The sequence below is a fragment of the Triturus cristatus genome, chromosome 7 (genome assembly GCF_964204655.1).
Source record: "Triturus cristatus chromosome 7, aTriCri1.1, whole genome shotgun sequence".
NCBI lineage: Eukaryota > Metazoa > Chordata > Amphibia > Caudata > Salamandridae > Triturus > Triturus cristatus.
Genome location: NC_140590.1, coordinates 483,054,392 through 483,076,060, shown reverse-complemented (window position 1 = coordinate 483,076,060; position 21,669 = coordinate 483,054,392). Strand labels below are relative to the sequence as shown.

The following is a 21,669-nucleotide window of genomic DNA, read 5'->3' as shown; positions in this document are numbered from 1 at the left end:
AAATCCATAGGAGGACTTCCCAAATTTGTTGTTCCACCCATCTTGCCACTTTGCACCTTCCACCAGCATGTACTCCTTATGTTGTGGTATTGGCTAATGTTCCACCTGTGTTACATTCAGTCCAGGAGGATTTCCCACAACTTAAAAACAACGTTGCACATTGGCTTCCGGAAAGGGTCCACCTAGATTTTAGACAGAAGCTAGTGGAGGAAATAATCATGGTACATCCTGTGAGTTGGATATGGAGTGCCCCCCACATGTTTTAGGGGCTACTATATTGTAGATAACTTTTGTAATAGCCACAGGTCTGCTTTTTTGCTTTTGAAACATAGGTCTGATCTTACAACTCCCAATGGCATCATACCTTTACCCTTGGGTTATTTCTATAGACCAATGATCATGGGGTAGCCCCTTCAGGGGGTTCCTTCTTATGGTGTTTCCAAGGCCCCTCTTAGGAGTTATGCTGGAAACCAGGGCTCGAATCTTACTCTATTCAATCGATTGGAGCCCCTAACTGGCTTGAACGATCAAGACTGACTGGGGAGGGATCTTAAATCTAGTATTCTTGTTGATGTGCCCATTTCACCCAGGGTTTTCCAAGATATGTCCTGGAATATTGCTGGTCTGGGGGAGAAATTTGATGAACCTGAATTGGTAAAGTCCTTGGCCCTTTTTGATATTATTACTTTTTAGGAGACATGGTATACAATGGGGAAGGGGGGTTCGTCTGGATGGTTATGCTTTTCTATTAATGCTTCACCTTCACCAAGTGGGAAAGCAAGTGGGGGCCTTGTAACATTTGTGAAAATAGATTTGACCTGTAAAGTGGAAGTAATTGAGGGTTGTTTTCACCATATCTTGGGTGTTCTGCTCTCCTTCAAGAAAGTTCATGCATTTTATGTATGAATATTTATAATGTGATTCATGGGTCTGAGGATGTTTTGGAATCCCTCAGCACTTTCCTTCATTCTTTCTTTTCAGGTCATTCTAGCTCCCACACTGTTCTGATGATACTTCGCGATTTCAGTCTCCACCACTGTAGAGGTTGCTATCTTTGAAGGGGTTTTGAAAGGAAGAAATATTTTTAGGCTCCGGTCCATCTTAAGCATACCATGTAAGAGGACATGATGAATGAGCTCTGTTAATTATAACTGAGTGAATCTCATAAGTCTTGAGAACCAGCTCATGGGCAACATTGCCCCTTCCTTTTTGCGTCATTGTTGTGGATCTTATATTGACTACATCTGTCTCTGGGAGTTTTTCTTCTCTTAAATCTTTTTCTGTGTACTGGAATATTGCCAGTGACCACAAACATCTTGTCGCCAGCTTTTATCATGAATTCAAGCAGGTGGAATCTCTCCAATGTCTTATAACTCAGGTTAGATCAATGGCCTAGGAAAGAAGATTGAAGTGGTGTAATATCATACCAGAGGCTTTTATTAGCAATGTAGTAATGACCTGCCCTCTGGATTTTCAGACTTGTCTGAACATAGAGGCTCCCCAACATAATTTTATGTTGGCACATGTCAAAATCTGCTCTCACATTAAAACTGCTCTTTCTAGGTCTGCAAGGACTGATTTTAAGATGCCTTGTCGTTGGTTTGATAAAGACTTTATAAATGCCCGTAAAGTTCTTTTGTTTGCATTGAAAAAACACAGCGGGATGGAAGGTTAGGAGCAGAACGAAATTTGGTTAATTTTCTCAGCGATTTACATTGTGGGTTGACGTCATCAGTGATGGAGAATGCATCAAGCACTTCACTCTTAGCGGGGGCGGCAGGGCTGAATCCTGGCCCCCATTCTTTTTATCATGTATATTAATCACTTGGAGAATGCGCTCGTTGCGCCGGGTATTGATGTGCCGAGAGTCTGTAATAGATTGCCCCCGGCTGTCCTCTATGCTGATGACACTGTTTTAATTGACCACACTGCCAGAAGTTTGCAGCGGCTTTTAGATCTTTTTGTTCATTTTATGGGTAGTTTGGATTTACTCACTAATTTTAAAAAGGGATGTATGTCGTTACAACGCACACTTTTACAACGCATGCACTTACAACGCATTTTTTACAACGCAACATCCATTACAACGCATTCCATTACATAGCATGACACTACAACGCATTTTTAAAAACTACCTTTACAACGCATTCCATTACATCGCATACTACCTTTACAACGCATACCATTACAACGCATAATATTAAATTGCATTTAAGGTAAGTATTAGATAATATAGGGGTAAAAATTACTTTTCTAACTCCAGGGGGTGCAACAGTAGGGTAAGTGTTGGATAGTATAGGGGTAAAAATTACTATTCTAACTCCAGGGGGTGCAACAGTAGGGTAAGTGTTGGATAGTATAGGGGTAAAAATTACTATTCTAACTCCAGGGGGTACAACAGTAGGGTAAGTGTTGGATAGTATAGGGGTAAAAATTACTATTCTAACTCCAGGGGGTGCAACAGTAGGGAAAGTGTTGGATAGTATAGGGGTAAAAATTACTATTCTAACTCCAGGGGGTGCCACAGTAGGGTAAGTGTTGGATAGTATAGGGGTAAAAATTACTATTCTAACTCCAGGGGGTGCAACAGTAGGGTAAATGTTGGATAGTATAGGGGTAAAAAATACTATTCTAACTCCAGGGGGTGCAACAGTAGGGAAAGTGTTGGATAGTATAGGGGTAAAAATTACTATTCTAACTCCAGGGGGTGCAACAGTAGGGTAAGTGTTGGATAGTGTAGTGTAATATTATGCGTTGTAATGGTATGCGTTGTAAAGGTAGTATGCGATGTAATGGAATGCGTTGTAAAGGTAGTTTTTAAAAATGCGTTGTAGTGTCATGCTATGTAATGGAATGCGTTGTAGTGGATGTTGTGTTGTAAAAAATGCGTTGTAAGTGTAGTGCGTTGTAAAAGTTGCGTTGTAAATGTTGTTCCCCTTTAAAAAGTCACATTTCATGGTTTTGAATCCTAAAAATGCAAAAAGTAACACCTTTTCTGTCCAAGGTCAGATTTTAAGTAAGGTAGAAAATGTTACCCATTTAGGAATTCTAATAGATCATAGGCTCTGTAGGCAACCCCTAATAAAGAAGACTATTGAAAACCTTAAACGTGGATATGCCAAAGTCAGTGACTACTCCACGCACCTAAAGCCCTTGAAAACAATCCTAGAGATTTACAAAACTAAGTGTATTACCCTTTCCACTTTTGGTTGTGAGATTTGGGGTTATGTGAATCTGTATTCAATTGGGTTGGCAGAAAACACATTTCTCTGGGGTCTCCTGGGAGTTGGGCAATGTACTCCCACACAGATACTGCATGAGGAGTTTGGGATGAGATACATTGTAGATTACATCTGGCTGTGACCTCTTTTGTTATGGTGTGCAGTATGGCTCAAGGAACAATTAACTCTTAGCAGAACAGTCATTTATGACTGTATGCAGTTGGAGAATATGGCAGATATAATTTGGCTGCACTTATAAAGGAGATTAGAGATCCCCTTGCTGGCGGATGCAGAAAGTGACTACACTCACCTGCAAGGGGATTTATGGGGTCCGTGGGACCCCCCTTTTCCCCACACAAGAGGACTGCCATCAGGGGGTGCCTAACAGTGCATCCATGACAGCTTCTATGCCTCTTCTCCCACGTCTGTAAGACAGCTCAGAGGCTTAGGGATTCCATCATTTGCATGGGGCACGCCCCCATGCAAATGAGGGGACACCCCGGAATATAGCACTGGCGCTTTACGTGCGCTAGCGTTATCGGTATTACTGAAGGGGCTGCACAAGCGTCTGCGGCCCCATCTGTAATACCAAAGTGCCCCGTGGTGCACAAAGCAGGCGGAAACGCCCGCTGCGCCCTCGGGCATCTTGTTTAATACAGCCCAAGGTATACCACCATCCTCAGTCCTGTGCTCTGATGTCTGACGTTAGAGGCCATGTTATCTTGGTGAAGCAGCAATGAGTGGAGGATACACTGAATGGAAGGGACTTGAATCTGAACACCTGTCGATCCAGAGAAACTGCAGGTATTTTCTGTGCTCTTGACATATTGGCACTGTCAGGTAGTGGTCTTTTTAACCCAGAACTACCATTCAGTTACCCAGAAGGATGTCCCTCAGGCATTTTATAGTCTCCATTTTTAAATGGTGGTATCCTTGGGGTGTAAGCAACATGGTGCTGTAGCCTCCTTTTGCAGCAACTCTTTTGCCTTAGCGGTGATCAGATCCCAACCTTCCTGAGAATTATTATTTATTTTTATTATTTTATAGAGCGCAAACCAGACCCGTGAGGGTATCGGAGCGCTTTACAGGATTGAGGGGGAGGAAAACAAAGCATAAGGATGGGAGGGATCAGATTAGGAGAGATAGGGATACATTATACAGGAGGAGCACGCAGTCTAAGGTCCAAGCTACACGAGGGAGAAAATTGAAGCATGTAGATAAAAAGAATACAGGAAGGTTTTCTTATCCACGAGGTGCACGCCGTCTGAGGTCGAAGCTACATGTGGGAGAAAAATTAGAGTGGGTAGTTATAATATACAAGAAGGCGCGCAGTCTCAGCTCTTGGCGGGGGATGCCCAGGAGTCCAGAAAAATGTGTCATCCGTGGAGGCCGTGGATAATGCCGAGTTGGAGGGTGGAACAAGTCTATGAGGTGATTGTAAAGTATTCATTAGACAAGGTATTTTCCCATTAAGAAAGTTTTGGTCTCCTTAAAGTGTGTCAAGGACGGAAGTCTTCTGATGGAGGGTGGGAGAGAGTTCCAGATTCTTGGAGCGGCACCAGAGAAGGCTCGATTGTAAGTTTTTTTTCTTCCGGAAGTGAGCTGGCTGCAGCAGCAGGTTTTTGGCAGTTCGGGAATTTCTGGCCCGTCCGGATATCACGAGTTTTTGTGTAAGAAATGGAGGTGAATTCGCGTACAGAGCTTTGTGAGTTATGCAAGCCAGTTTAAATTGTATTCTGGCCTCCAGGGGAAGCCAGTTCAGAGCTTTGAGGTGGGGAGAGATGTGGTCAAATTTGTTTGAACCCGTTATGAGTCTGGTGGCGGTGTTGAGGCAGGCTTTCAGTGGGGCCAGAGAGTTCTTGGGTAGCCCTGCAAGAGTAGAGCATCCATATTCAAGTCCGAAAATGACTAGGGCCTGGGTTGCCATTTTAAGATCGGAGACATCGAGTTTTAGGTTTCTTAGGTAGCTCAGGTGGAATCTAGCCGTTTTGGCCATCGCGTTTATATGGCCATGCATATTCAGGCTGCCGTCAAAGGTTATTCCCAGGGATTTTCACCGAGTTTAGTGCAGTAATCGTCTTGATCCATTCCTGGATGTCTGGATTTGGTTTGGGTGGGGAGATCAGAAGGAATTCCGTTTTGTTTGCATTGAGTTTAAGCTGGTTGGCGGTGAGCCAGTCGACTGTCAGCTTCAGTGCCTCGTTTAAGGAGAAAATGTCTTCAGGGGAAGAGATTTTTATGTAGACCTGTGTATCGTCGGCGTACATACGGTAGGAGATGTTGGCGGCACAAAGCACCTTGGTGAGAGGTTCAAGGTAAAGGTTGAAGAGGGTAGGGGAGAGGGTTGATCCTTGGGGGACTCCAACAGAAACCGGAGAGGGGGCGGATAGATCACCGTTGATGAGGACTCTCTGTGAGCGGTTTTGGATGAAGGATCTACTCTAGAAGGATAAGGAGACAGGTTTTGCCTAGGTCTAGGGCTTGGAGAGCGTCATCAACAATGTGTAGGAGGGTGGTTTCCGTGCTGTGTCCAGGTCCGAAACCTGATTGAAAGTCATCTAGCAGGTGAAAGTTGTTGATGTGTAGGCTTAGCTGCTGTTGCACACTTTTTTCCAGAACTTTGGCAAGGAGTGGGATGCTGGATATGGGTCTATAGTTCTCGGCGGAGGCAGGGTCCAGCGTGGTTTTTTTTAGGATGGGGACAACTTGGCCCGCCTTGAGCGAATCAGGAATTGAGCCCTGTAGGAGGGAGGCATTGATTATTGAGGTCCAGGAAGGGATGATGGCCTTGGAGGCGGCAGCTAGGCAGTTAGAGGGGAGAGGATCATTAAAGTGATTGTTCGGTTTTAAAGAGGCAAGAATTCTCGAGATAGAGTGATTGTCATAAATTTTAAATTTGGACCAGTGCGCTAGGTTTTTGGGTGAGGTTTGGGAGGACAACACAGAGAGAAGAGGTGGAGCTGGCTGATTTTGGTGGTGGGTTGCGGATTTAAGTTAATTTCCTAGGGCAGAGATTTTGTCACAGAAATACTGTGGCAGAGGCCAGGAGTTCTATATTGGGGTGGCATAGAGTTTTAAACCCTCTCACTATCTGTAATACCATTGGGCCTTTTGATAAAAAACTTCAAGGTTGACCACAAAATGCCCACCTGCTTTCCACTGTCACAAGAGGAAAGGACACTGCACTTACCTTTAGTTCCCCCTCCCCTTGCTAGGCTCCTGCTTATGAAGAGGCATCCTTCCCTTCTTCTTAGTGGGAAGAATGTTGTCCTTGAGTATGCATGAGGCTGGTGGTAGAAGGGTCTGTAGAACAATTGCCAGCCAGTATGATGACCCCCCATAAGCAATGCATTTGGAGAGGATAGCCCAAAACACGGACCAGTGATGATTGTGCTTTGTCCCGAGAGGTCAAGGTACCACACAATTTCTTTAATAAATTCATCCATAAACAGAGACCCTTAAGAATTGACCATTATATCTAGGCTGTACGGTTTTAGGTTTAAACCTATAATAACTGATAAAACGCCGCCGGAAGGGAAATAGCCCTCATAAGTGTAAACATATAGACACTGAGAAAACACCTGCACAACCACAAACTAAATGCCATTCAAAGAAAGGAAAAGGAGAGTGAAAGAGTCATTTTTATTTCTTCTTGAAGGGGCCAATACAATATAAATTTGTTATATAAGGTAGCAGTAAGAAAGACTGGGCTACTATTATTCTGCTTGAGTTTTGTTGTTTAGGGACGTCACTAAAATATTGTTGTTTACTCCTTTTTTCAGTTTTGTGGATTTTGGTCTAAAGATACAGGGGTTAGAAGCATGTTTTAGGTGTTGTTTAATTATTTTATAAACTGTAGAGAATCGAGAAATATCAATCATATTTGATTTTTTGGCTACGTTTAAGTCTTTCACTGTTAGGAAAAATGTAGGTTTGATAAGAATCTTTCCCTACATGTACCATCACATTTACTCACACAGAATGGTTAAAAACCCTTGATACATTAGCCCCCTTTTCTGAGTTAGTATTGATAGTAGGTGCATTGCCAAACACCCCAGGCTTTAAACATACAATGCAAGGTATAGTGACAGGTATGTGTGAAAAGAGTGCAGTCACCAAGCATCTGGGATACTGGTGAAAACATGACACCAGACTTTTAGAAAACATGGAATGAAGTGTCCTTTGGAATGCTGCTGCTAAACATTCTTACCAAGTTCAACAAAGATTGGAGTGATATTGTTTGTATTTGCAGTAAATCAAGCTACTTATATGAAAACGTTGTGTGATGACCTGTCAAAATCGATACCTGAGCTGAAGTGCTTCCGCGTAAGAGATACTTGCCACTTGTTAGATGGTAAGCTGAAAGCATCTTTCCAATCTTCAGAGTTACTGAAGAATGCTATTAACATTTTTAGTCCATTCTGGTGCACTGTTTTGTTATGCGCAGAAACTAAAACGCAAATATTTCTCATTTTGTGCTTTGTGTGGCATCAAAGAGAGAGTCATCCCAGCTGTGTCACTTAGCTGGTGGTTCTTAGTCCTAGATGCCATGAATGCTATATTATACATGTGGCAACCATTTTAAGAACTTTTGCTGAGTGATGGTGCCAAAGGCAAGAAATGTGAGGATCTTTGGTCACAAATTGATAGTGATATGAAAAAAGTACACTCTACTGCATTCTTAGATTTTTACAGGAAAGCATGACTGCTGTAGTGGACATAATCGAAAAACTAGAGTCTGAAAACACCATTGTCTTCCAAGTGTTCAGCATAATTGGTGTAGATGTGAAACATCTCCTTGAGAGCAGGCTGGGGGATGTCGTGATTGCCGGTCCCGGGCGCCTCCCGAACTACAAAGATGGCCACCATAGGGGGCGTGCATGCGCAGAAGCCGATAGTCAGGCTAAAGCGCAGCCGCTCCCGAGCCGTAAAGCTTCGCGTTCTTGCTTGCGGGATTTGGCTCTTACCTTCCGGTCTCTTGTGCAGCTTCCTGAAGTGTCGGGTCTTCCATCCGCGTTCTGCTTTATTCTGGCGTTGCTCCGCTGTCCGAACCCTTGCTGGCGTCACTCCGCTGTCCGAACCCCTGCTGGCATCGCTCCGCTGACCGGACCCTTGCCCTGGCGTTCTCCACTTCGTGTGCCTCCTTCGTGGACTTTGTCTTCCCTCCAAACGGTGCCTGCAAAAGAAGAAAAAAGACAAGAAAAGCTACAAAACTATATTCCCGGTAACAGCGCTATGCGCTGCCAGCTATTTTACAATCTTCTGGTGTTTGTACGTATACTTATCTGATCTAGTGCTGTCGCCTCTGTGGACTCTGCTCCTTCAGCCTGCTAGACACATCTTTTCTTTCCTATGACAAAGACAAAAGAGGACAATATTTACTTATGCCTGAATTAAGGTTATATATTACATTTTTGACAGAACGGAACATGTATTGGGAATTATCACATGCATAGAAGTCTAGCAAATAGGTGGGTACATTAGCATGTTTATAGTTTCTCTGTGTCTATGTTAGTCTCTTTTCCTTAAAGTAGTCTCTTGTCTTTCCTTCAGGCCGGATTTCTATCTATTGAACCCAGTCAGGTGCATACCTTAGAAGAAGGGAAATTACAAGGTAGGAATTAGCACATTGGAGGCTAGACAGAAATTGGGTTACTCCTACTATACTTACCAGTTTTCCCTTTTTGTTCCTATTTACAGCTTTTAGCCTTGTCCCTGCCTGGTTCTGTTTCTGCCTGGGATCCGACGAAGGACCTTTACCTCTCCTTGTTTTGTTTCCCTTCTTCCCCGGGTTACCATTGTCACTTTGACTCTGTTGGGTGCAATAGGTGATTGCGGGAAGTAGAGGTTTTTCTCTTCATGTCTATGAAGTTCCTGCGGAAATAAGTGAAATCTCGACAGGTGACACTTTTAGTGACTTTGGCACTGCAACATGTTCCTTGTTAGAGTGCTTGCCACTTGATAAGCAAAGAAATGTTGAGAAGCAATTCAGGAACTTTTATTTTACAATGTATGAGAAATAGCCCTTCGCCAACCATAGAATTTGAAGTCAATGAACCCTCACTGTGGTACTCTGCACAAGTTATAGAAGAGACATTTTCTCCAGAGTTTCAAAAGTGCTGCTTTATTTTTCACTGCTTCAATAACTCTGAGGGCATATGTGCCCAGTTCAACGCATATGTTGCAGAACCTGTTGCAGAGAATCACAATCTTCAGGTGCATCAGTATTTGCATGGAAAGCTATGTCCGTGGCCAGAGTTAGCAAATTGAGTACTGGCTTTTTTGGCGTTGCCTGTCTCAAGTACCAATGATGAGGGCCTTTACACAGATAAAAGTTTACATGGGAAGGAAAGAGCGAGCGTTCATGACCAAAGACTCACTGAAGAAGCATTGTATGGTGTACTACAATAAGTTTGATTTGTAGAAAAGTATTTTGACCTCATACACACTATACGTACAATGCCTATATACCATGCGCTATCAGTGCATAAAGCAAGCAATAATAAAAGCAAAAAGTTCCATAAACACTGGAAAAACACTGTTTGTTTTTAATGGCGCGAAAATGTATAACCACTGGTTTTTTTAAGGTATTGAAATCACTTGAAAACACTGGGAAAAAAATACCAGAATTTACCAAAAATAGAAACTGAAAACAGGAAAGCCTAATTATATCCAACAGCCAGATAACTCTTAAAGTTTGGGATCAATACATACAAGAAATTGGAGCATTAGTTGAGGGGGTGAGAACCCTCCTCAAATATTAATTGTCCTTGTCCACTAAAGTCACTAATCAAACCTGTGTTTAAAACTCTGGTAGCTTGGCACAAAAGCAGCCAGGCTTAATTTAAAGGAATGTGCATAGTATTTAGGCAGAATTCAGACCGTAATAAAGTGAATAAACTACACAAGAAAAATCCCAAACAAATATGAATTTTTTAAAATATTTTAATAAATAAAATAACACCAACACGACAAAAATCCAATAAATAGAACTGGAGATATGAATTTTCCAACTTTAAGGTTCAAAACAGCACCAAAAAGAGTTAAGCGCCAACCTCTGTCACCTGGTTGCGCTTGACTTGGATAAAGTGAAAAGTTAAGCCCAGCGGTGATGGTGTGTGGTTTGGATGCAGAGCTCAGATTTATCCCAGTGAAATGTTTTACCTTCGGAGTAAGTCTCTGGAATAGACTTCAAAAATCCATAGTGGGACAACGCAGCAAGCTGTGGCCAAAGAGGGTACACATCGTTGAATAACGTCTGGATGAGGTCCTGAATAAGCCAGTGACTTTTGGTAGGAAAGCTCTGAACTGGAAGAATTAGAATTTTGCATCCAGAGGAGACCCCTCGTCAGCTGGAAACTATTCATGGTTTTGCTTGGTGAAGATTTCTACTTTTGAATGCAGTCACTTTTTTATAGCTCTGGTTCTTGCAGCGGGGCAAGGCTGCAAACTGTAGCCAAAGAGGGCTCATGGCCTTCTCCCTGAAGTCCCACTGGTCCAGATTTGTAGCTGCGGAGAAGAACATAGTGGGTGCAACCTGAATCTTTGGCCCAGCAGCAATACACACTCGTCTGATGGGCTTGGCAGGTTGGTTATGGTCCCCCACTGGTCCCTGGAAACTTTAGGAAAAGTATATTTGGACACCTACAATGTGGTCCAGAACCCTGGGGGCAAGTATGGTGTCAAGGCTCATTCCAGCAGAGGACAGCAACAGGGTTCATGGTAGATCCAATTGGAAGTGGTCAGCTGGACAGTTGCAGGAAAGGCCTCTGGTAGCTTGTTGTATTCCTGTAGCTCAAACCGGTCAGCCAACTGACCCTTGGAGACAGTTCTGGGGTCCTTGGTTCAAGGCAAGCAGGTCTAGTGTTCCTTCAGAATTCAGACAGCGGGAGAGTCCTTTTTCTTATCTGTACAGGTTCAGGAGTGTTCTGAGAAGGGTACTGAGGATGGCACTTTTATGCCCAGTGCCAGCCTGTGGGCAGGGGAAAGGCTTGGTCACGCCCTAACCAATGGGGTACTAGTTCCTACCCACTTTTGCAACATTTCTCGTGTGTTTTGCTGAAAGCTATCCCAAAGTGTCCTTCTCTACCTAAATCTAACATGGCAGAACCCTTGTTCCCCTGGTGAGAACTCCCTGTGACCAGGCAGAGGTGCATCTATGATAATGGGACAACCCTCCCTTGTTGTCACTTCAAAACAGTTCTGGGGCAGCTTCCCCCTCCCACTGGGTTTGGAGCCAAGCTGACTAGGAAGACAAACTGAAGCAGGCCTAGGTGTGAGCTACATGCACCAGTGACCGGGGTAGGCACCCTTCGAAGTTCAGAGAGGGGCTGGCCACACTCCCAGGTCAACCTGCTCAAAGAAGAAAAACACCTTTCAACGCACAAGCCTTTTGTCCCCTGTCTTGGTGCAATCCACATCTAGCCACAGGGAGCCATTCAGGAGTCGTGATACTGGGCACTGGCAGAAAGATACATTTGAATTAGGCAGTAAGTTGACAACTTTCTAAAAGTTTCATTTTCAAAATAGTAATCTAAAATCTGACTGTGCTATTAAGTTGGAATTACTATTAAAATAAGTAAATGAATCATTTAATAGCTTCATAAATTGTCATCATGTAATCAGTGTTTCCCTATGGGAGAGCCAGCCTTGTTAGAGTGAAAAACACCTTTGAAGGGTTTCATTGCCAGGACATGTAAAACTTTAAATATACATGTCCTACTTTTTAAATGCCATGCACCCAGACCTCTGTGCATTTTGGGCTTACCTTAGGAGTGAATTATAAGTGCTCAAAAGGAAGATTAGGTCTGACTAAAGGTTTATTTTGCTAAGTGGAAATGGCGGTTAGTTCAAAACTGACCACCCAGGCTGCAGTGGCAGACCTGCAGACATGCTTTACAGCGCTACTTTAGTTGGTGGCACAAGGAGTGCTGCAATCCACTAGTAGCATTTAAGTTACAGGCCTTGGGTTCATGTACCCTATATACCCTATACAAGGGACTTACAAGTAAATGTAATGTGTCAAATGGGTATATGTCAATTATATCATGTTTAAAAGGGAGGGTACAAGTACTTGACCACTGCTGAGTAGGAGTAAAGTGTGCAGAGGCCTATGGCCAACAAAAGCGGGTTCAGCTATAGACAAAATCTGAGGGAATATCATGCAAAAGATGGTCATTTCCAACAATACGCAACAACACTCCCTTGCGTCTCCCAAGAGAAACCCTGCATTTGCATTCACAAGAACGTATATCGCCCTTTGGGCCCATCCAGAAATTGTTTCCGGGTACAGTTGACCCCCCTGACTTCACCTCATCGGCAGCACACAAAATACAGGAAACAGGACCCAGGGTATCCAATAATGCATTTTGGCATGAGAACCTTGCCCTATTCACACTTTTTCTAGGGTTCTTCCCACCTATGCTTAAAAATGTTACAATTTTAGCACCCAATGCGTTGTAATGGCCGCTTTCTCAGATATGTTTGCCTTTGGGCACTCTGCCCTCTTTTTAGATCTAACACTCCTGTCCATTAAACATTTATTTTAAACCTAATGTATTCATCAATAAATGGTGGATGAGCCCACTTCTCTGAATTTGGAAGCTCGATGAACCCATGCTCAAAAATTGGAGTATCTCCCTCATCCAAAATAACAATATATGGCTTATCCCCAGTTTTTATCATCAGTTCCACCATCGACGTCATTGTGGTAATCCTCATTATCATAGTATTTATCACAATTCTGTGACGATAAATGATCATAGGGCCATTTCCTTGGGCCTCCTATATTAAACACAATATAGAGTTTTGCTGCATTGAAATTAAGTCATTAGCTCCCTGCAGAATTGCAACGCAACCAAATTCATCATCCTCATATCATGGGGGGGAAGTATAATTTTTCTTCATTATTCTTTTGCCTCTATGGCTACATAATTCCCCTTGCTTAGAATGTAAGCTGAAATTCGCAGGAATAAACAACTCGTCATAGCATTTCCGATGGATTTTTTGTATATCAGTGTCCACACTACCAAATGATGAGGAGACCGCTTAATGAATAGAATTGTAAACTAAGTTGTCCAAAAATTCCCAAACGTTTTTCGTAGAAACCTCATCCCCCTCATTATTAACAGGGCGGTCAACCATTTTAATCAACAAACAATAGGGGATTGAACCCCCAAAATATTTTCTTTGTTTCAAACATATTAGAACAGGCAAACAGAAAAATGGTTGTGCCTTTATATTTTATTCACATATATCCAGGCTGCTGCCAGCATAAACATTTCTCCAGGCAAGCACCTGCCTTACAACAAATATTACAAAGTATCTAACCATGAAAAAAATATAGGAGAAACTCACCAGCAGCCTTGCTCTGCCACAATGTAATTATTCACACATTAGTCTTGAAAACATGCAAATACGACCTTAAATAAACAGACCAGACAGCGCTGAATTTCACATGCAAGCCTTAAAAGTAGGTGTCCATCCCAGTGCAAAAGCGTGGATGTTGCTACCGTCACCAGAACAGTACTAGAGATCTGGGATAAACTAGTGCTCAAGAGGAGTCTCACCACCTTCCCGTCTCCCAACACCCGGATTACTCGAAACCCTGATTTTACCCCAGCCCTCCAACCCCGCACATTTTGAACTGGGAATCGGGGAGTGTAGAACTCTGGGCGACCCCTTTGTAGGCAGCAATATCAAACCCTTTTAGCAATGCAAACTAGACTTCAAGCTCCCTGAAAAGTCCTGCCTGCAATACTGCCAGATCCGGCACTGGGTGCTTCACCTCCTCAACGCTCATGGAGCCACACAGGTTTTCACATCCTTTGAGAAGCTAGGCAGGGCCTTCGAAGGCTCCAGAGGGCTCATATCCAAAACTTTTCAAGCCATCCAACACTCAATGCCCTCCTGCACCCACCGGTACCAAATGCAATGGCACTCTAGCAACACTGAGGGTATCTCACAAAAACAATAGGAAACACCTGGTGTCACATACCTAACCTATACATAAGTATACCCCAACGGGAGACAGCTTATAAAATGAGGGTACACTGGTACTACACTCCAACACGCCTGCATGCAATTTCCCGCAAGGCACCTATTAAATGCTGGTGATTGGCACCAGGTGACTTTCACCATAGCTTTATATCAACAAAAGGAAGGTGCACTCAACATAAGAGTCATACAGAACCAAAATTGATGTCCAATAATATTTCAAATTTATTCCAGATAAGTAAACATAGACAGCAAACAGCCAACGCGTTTCGTCCCTTTGCCAAGGAACTTCTTCAGGGCTGTGAGAATAACATAAAAGGACACAAATTGTAGTACGACAACCAATGAAAAATACACAACACCAATTACAAAAACAAATGTATAAATCAATAAATACACATTAAACCAATACAAACATTAATATTGTCAACAATAACAAATAAATAGAGACAAGAACCAAGAACAAAACATACAAGGATACATGTAGCATATTCACAGAACAAACATCACATATATTTGGTTTATTAATATAAAAAGTATATATATATAGACCTTTTAGTAATTTGTTAAGTTTATATGACTGTTTCAAAAGTTAAAAGTTAAAAAATCTTTTAATCCAAACAACATTTGTTATATCCAACCGTAAACGGCAGAGCAAACTGAAATTAACCAAGAGTTTTGAAAAGTTTAGGTACAGGGAAAGTTCAGAACAGATATTTTTAGTAAAAATAAGAGAAAGGAAAAAAGAAAAAGAAAAAGACAGAAATGAAGAAAGAACAAGAAAAAATATATATAACACCAGAGATCGTTAGAAATATAAAGTCAATATCATTGTATATAAATCTAAAACTAGATAAAATCTATATCAATAACTACTCCATAATAATAAAATTATGTTAAGAATCTCACCTAAATATCAAAACGATATGTTTAATCTTGCAAGAGCAACAGCAGAATAGCCTTAGGCAAACAGTCCATTTTTCGCAGAAAATTCAAGACATGTGTCTCCAAGTCTGATAATCCAAACAACAGAAAGATGGACAAATGCAGATTATATTACATCTGTCACATGGCTATACAAGTGAAGAGCATTCTTAAAACGAAGAAAAATTATTTTTTAATATTTTTAAAACGCGAACATTCATATCAAGTGGAGAAGCGGAATGTCAAAGTTTGTTGCCATAAGAGGCATCCGTCAATTAAACAAAAACACCAGCGATCTCTTATAAATTCCTTATTTTGAAAAAGTTAAAAAGCAGGTAATAAACCTGAAATCAAGAGAAAAATGTGACGGAAGGAATAGCAGATGTCTCACCAGAAATAAATTCAAAGGTCGTTTCCGTATTCAAGCTGAGTCATAGCATCAAGAGCGATAGTGTCATAAGGATTTCTAGGTTACTGTGGTAAGGAATTTCATTGTAATTTAAATCCCAATCTGTAAACATGAGACCAAAGAAAGACAGTATTTTCAAAAAATAGCCCAACCATGACCATTATGTCCAAGTCCCCATTGATCATAAATCCACATTATTCTGGACATCCCAGTTATTATCACTAGTTCAAAAAAACAAAATATGCAGCATGAGGATTGGCAAGTAAGCATAGTACGCATTCCCAGTCAAGTTTCTAAACATCACTAGTATAACATAGCAACAGTACCCTAACCCTCCAGCTTATAGTCACTTGTTGTTAAAACAAGTGGAAAGGTACAAAACGCCAGCATGATGACTATCCGACAAAAATGTCCGCAATTCGCGGCAAATTTATAAAAGCTATCCCGATTTATAATGTAATCCAAAAAGATACAATCTAATAGTATTCTGAGGATGATCATACAATTGATACTTATATTCACAGCAGTTTTAGCTAAAGTTCACCGAAAGCGCTATCCGTACTTTGCAAAGAATTTGTAAGAAGTGCAACGCAATAAGCATGCCATAGCCGACTCGATCATATTCACTTACTTGTTGCGGTAGAAACGACAGCATGATAACTGACTAACAAACACTGCCCGCAAACCGCGGCAAGTTTTTAAACGATATACAGGTACAACGTGAGGAGACGCATTCTACGTAAAGACGCGCCATAAACGAAAAGAAACATCAAAAACGGACTATACGTAGATTAATTCCAATATCATCACCATCTTACCATGGGTATAGGACATACAAACTTGAAACCCAACGCAAAGTGCGCATTAGATTAACAATGTAATCTAATTGGATATAATCCTAATAATTAATTACAGATAGTCATAAAGTTAATACAAATATTTACCAAAGGTTTATCAATAAGTTATATGAAATATTCGCAACACATATACCACAGTCAGCTAAATTCACATACTTATCGAAAATAAAACCGACAGCATAGTAACTAAAAAACAAATATAGCCTTCGGATCGCGGCATGTTTTTGAAAAGCTTAACAATTGCAACGTAGAGAGACACATCATACGTAGTGACGCGCCATAAGCAAGAAAGGAAATAGAAAACGGACTTAACGTAGATTCATCTTGATACCATCGCCATCTTAGTATGGGTGGTGGGCATACGAAATTTGAAAACAATACGAATAAGTATTGTAATATAATCTATTCAGATGTAATCCTAAGAAATTTTTCTAAAAATAGTCATACGGTATTTAGACACAGTGCAAAGTACAAATTGGTATTATAATGGGCAAACGATATATGAACACGATACAAAGTACGAATTAGTTATGCAATGCATTCAATTTGGATGTGGTCCTAAAAAAATCCCTAAATATAGTCATACAAGTACAAAAAACTCAATAAAGAGTTACCAAAAAAAGGTTTCTTTTTTCAGAGCAATCAGATAAGAAAACAAAGAGAACAGAAGAGAGAGTGAAAAGGGGAGAGAGAGGCACATATACTGTACCAAAACATAGAGTATATATATTTCAACATAGGCAAGATGCCAGCACAAATAAGATAATAGAGGCACAATCCAAGTCAATATACCCAAATGTATACATTGGGACAAATTCTCACAAAAGTTTTTTATATATATCATACACAGAAGAGAACCGACTCTTTATTTAATAAGGTTTCTAGAGTCTAATGCTGATCCCAGTACTTATCCGAGGAAATAATGGAGCTCTTTGTCCGTATTATGGCCCATCTGGGTGGCCCTTAGACGACATATCCATTTTGCCTGCCTTTGCCTGACCTGGAGTTCCCTATTGCCACCCCTGTTGCCAATTGGAACATGGTCAATACCATGGAACCAAAACATACTGTTATCTGGGTGTACTTTATTATAATGTTCACTCAGGGGGTATCTGTCATCACCATTCAGTATCGCCCTACGGTGTTCCTGTATCCTGATTTTCAATTGGCGTACTGTACTCCCCACATAAATAATTCCACAGATGCATCCCATTACATAGATAACATGTGTGGTATTACAGTTTATAAAATGGAGTATATCATATGTTCTCGTTGTGTTATAAGAGAAATTACAGATTTTATTTTTGCCAGAAGGGCAAATATTGCACGCTCCACATGTGAAAAAGACCCCTTGGTTTTTGAGGTAACCATGTGGCATTGTTGCTGGTAACATAACTGGGGCACAGAGAGTTGCGTAATGACTTACCCCTTTTGTAGGCAACAGAGGGTACATTTCTAATGGAGTTTTTTAATCCCGGAATTTCCATTAAGACACTCCAATTTTTCTTAAGTATGTTATAGATTTTTCCACTATTAGTGTTATATTGTGTGATGAATCTAACAGTACTATTCGTCAACACTTTTTTCGATTTCTTTTGTTTCTCTCGGAGTGTGTCCTCTCTCTTTGTATGCTGAATTTTCTCTATTGTTTTGTCAAGGAGTTTATTTTTGTAACCTCTCTGTAAAAATCTCTTCTTAGATTCTGCAATATTGTAGAGATAAGTAGTTTCCTCGCTACAATTTCTTCTTATCCTTGTTAATTCCCCATAGGGGATATTTTGGACAACGGATCTTGCATGTGCACTATCTGCATGCAATATGCCATTGCATGCTGTATCTTTCCTATACAGAGTGCTCTGTATAGTGCCATCCTTGATATAAAAACTTATATCAAGAAAATGTATTCTTTCTCTGTTATAAGCCATAGTGAATTGTACATTGTATTCATTGGTGTTTAAATACGGAAAATATTTTGTTAATGAATCCAAAGACCCAGACCAGAGACAGATGATATCATCTATGTACCTCCCCCAGAACACGATGTTATTAGTCCAGGGGGAGGCACATCTGCCCCAGGCATGCTCCCTCTCGAACCACCCCATGAAGAGGCAGGCGTAAGATGTAGCAAACCTGGAGCCCATGGCGGTACCAAGTATCTGTTGAAACCAACACCTATCGAATAGAAAGAAATTGTTACTGAGAATGATATCAATCATTTCCATGATCATTTCATTGAACATATATAGGTCGGCGCTATCCTTGTCCAAAAAGGACTGTACCGCCAAGCAACCTAAATCTTTCCGTATACAGGTATATAGGCTTACCACGTCAAACGTGACGAACATCAGTTCTTCCGACCATTCATAGTCCTTAAATTTTACCAAAATGTCCTTACTATCACGGACATATGATTTACCACATATTTCTGAAGCTTTAAATCCACGAATTCAGAAAGTTTTTCTGTGGGTGAGCCCACCCCAGAGATTATTGGGCGGCCAGGGGGAAAAGGGTCTGGCTTGTGTACTTTGGGCAAGATATAAATACACGGGTAATTTGGATTATCCACCCTTAAGTACCTGAATTCGTTTTCCGTGAGCAATGCAATATCTTTCCATTCGGAAAGTCTCATGTTTATTACAGTAGCTAAGTTTGCGATTTGATTATAGGCGAGCTTTTTATAACACAAATCATTACTCAACTGTCGATTAATTTCACCCATATAATCACAGTGATTCATAATCACAACATTACCACCCTTATCTGCCTCAAATATGACCACGGTATTATCTTGTTTCAACCTATTGAGCGCTTTCCTTTCTTGGGCGGTAATGTTGTGATATTTTGTCGAAAAACGTTTTTCAGATCCCTCCAAATTGTATAGTTCCTCACTCACTTTATTATAGAAGATATCAGTATTAGGGTGGTAATTTGTAGCTGGCACAAATTTCGATTTTGGTTTAAAACCACTGTCAGTAATGTAATTTTGAGTGATATCGAGTTCATTCATAATAGAAAACATATCCTGATTGTCTTCATCGTCTGTCACCAAGCAGTGTATACCCCGAATATCGGCAATGGTGTGTGTTACATGTTCATTTGGTACTGCTAATTCTGTATTTCGGGTAAAAGACTGGGAAAAGTAATCCTAAAGTTTAAGAACTCGAACAAATTTATATAAATCTATATGTGCATCAATTACATCCCCACTCTGGGTGGGACAGAAGTTCAAACCCTTACTTAAGACTGCAATTTCATCTGCATCCAGTTTTTTATTTGATAGATTCACAATTTTCAAATCATTACCATTGTTCATGTCATTTGATATTCCAAAATTACATTCAGCATCGCTGTTTATTCTTTGGACCGTGCTACAGTCTTCCCCCTTCCTACTGTACCTCCTTTGGAGCCCCCCTTTCCTCCTCCTGCCTCCCCTCCGGGTTTTGATTGGTCCCTTTTTTGTTGTAACCTGTTGCTGATACGTAGTTTTGCAAGCTCCTTCTGGAAAGAAGAAGCTCCTTCCTCTAAAGGGACCTCATGTGATGTGTTGGACGCTAAGCTATTAATAGAGGTGGAAGAAATGCTCCTTATTGAGCTAGAGCCTTCACAGCTTCATAGCTGGTCGTCTTGCTCCCTCATCGCCACATAGTGGAAGGAGATTCATGGGCTTATAAAATACACCATAGGCTTCCCGATTCCTGCGTCCTACATCACTGTCATATTAGGCTTAGGTCCCCGTACACTTGAGACAATGACGCATGCAGGGCCGGATTGGGAACGCAAACCGGCCCTGGCAATTGTCGAACTAGCCGTCGGTGGGAAGGGGGGAGTGCAAGTGCAAAACACTGCAGCTGATTTTGTTACAGGGGGCCGATAAAACCAGCCCCCGGTAACAAAAACTGCCTCCCAGGCGTCCAAATCTAACACCACCCTGGTGGCCCACCAGGGAAATGCCCGGTGCCCGCTATGGCCAGTCCTGCCCTTGACGCATGCAGACTGGTGTCTTTTTAACCATTTGTTAGGAGCTGCAAAACAGCTCATAGCCCACGCATGGAAGAAACCTATCGCCCCTCCTATAACCCTCTGTTTCACGCGGCTCTGGAATGTGCTAGCAATGTAGCAGTTATCCTACAAACTGGCTAACAAGGATAAATTATTCACATGGGTCTGGCCGCAGTTTATGGATTATTTCTCCCAAACTGAGCACACCTGCTTCACCCCACCCAAGCTCAAACCACTACAACTCTTTGAAAAAGAGGTTCATTTTGCAGAGTGACTGTAACTATTGTGCTGGACCTTTTCCTGCTGCTCAACCCTCATGGTTCTGACTCGTGCCTCTCTGATGGAATATCGTGGGTCTGGCCCTCTCGTATGTGCATTATGACCTGGGACTTGTTGCTTTCTTCGTTTTATTATTGGTTTTCCGATGACATTTACTAGTTGCCCATGCCTGTATGTTCTCCACATCCGTTGTCTATAATCCAATAGTGTAACATTCCTATTGTGCTGATTACTACTGCAATATGCTCTGTATAAGCATTGCGGATTTGACTCTGAAGCCATGTTGTGTCGTATTCTATGATAAAACTTTAATAAGCAGATTTCTATTAAGAAAATAAAAAAGTAGGTGCCCATCTGAAATTGGCCTAAAGAAATCAAAGCTTCAGTATGTACACCAAACAAACAAGAAATACAACTACAGTAAATCACAATCCAAGGGTAGTGTTATTCACTGTGACTATCAGGGCATGCTAGGGTTATGTGCTTCTTCACTGTGGGTATCACTGCATGCTAGGATGCTGTTATTCACTGGGACTATCAGGGCAGTCTAAGGTGCTGTACTTCTACACTGTGGGTATCACCGCATGCTAGGATGCTGTTATTCACTGGGACTGCCTCAGCGTACACGAGTGATGTACTTCTGCATTGTGGGTATAAAGGCATGCTAGAATGCTGTTTTTCACTGTGACTATCACGGCGTGCGCGAGTGCTGTACTTCTGTATTGTGAGTATCACCGCATGCTACAATGCTGTTGTTCACTGTGACTATCAAGGCATGCTAGGGTGCTGCACATCTGCACTGTGGGTATCACTGCATGCTAGGATGGTGCTATTCCCTGTGACTATCAGGGCATGCTAGGGTGCTGCACATCTGCACTGTAGGTATCACAGCATGCTAGGAAGCTGTTATTCACTGAGACTGTCACAGCGTGCGCGGGTGCTGTACTTCTGCACTGTACGTATCACCGCATGCTACAAGGCTGTT

The 21,669-nt window shown here is 41.6% G+C and overlaps 1 protein-coding gene across 1 annotated transcript in view; it reads left to right on the top strand.

Annotated features, from left to right (window-relative positions):
- Positions 1–21,669, top strand: part of LOC146809955 (testis-expressed protein 47-like) — a 166,171-nt gene that overhangs the window by 32,862 nt on the left and 111,640 nt on the right. The gene's annotated exons all lie outside the window — the stretch shown is intronic.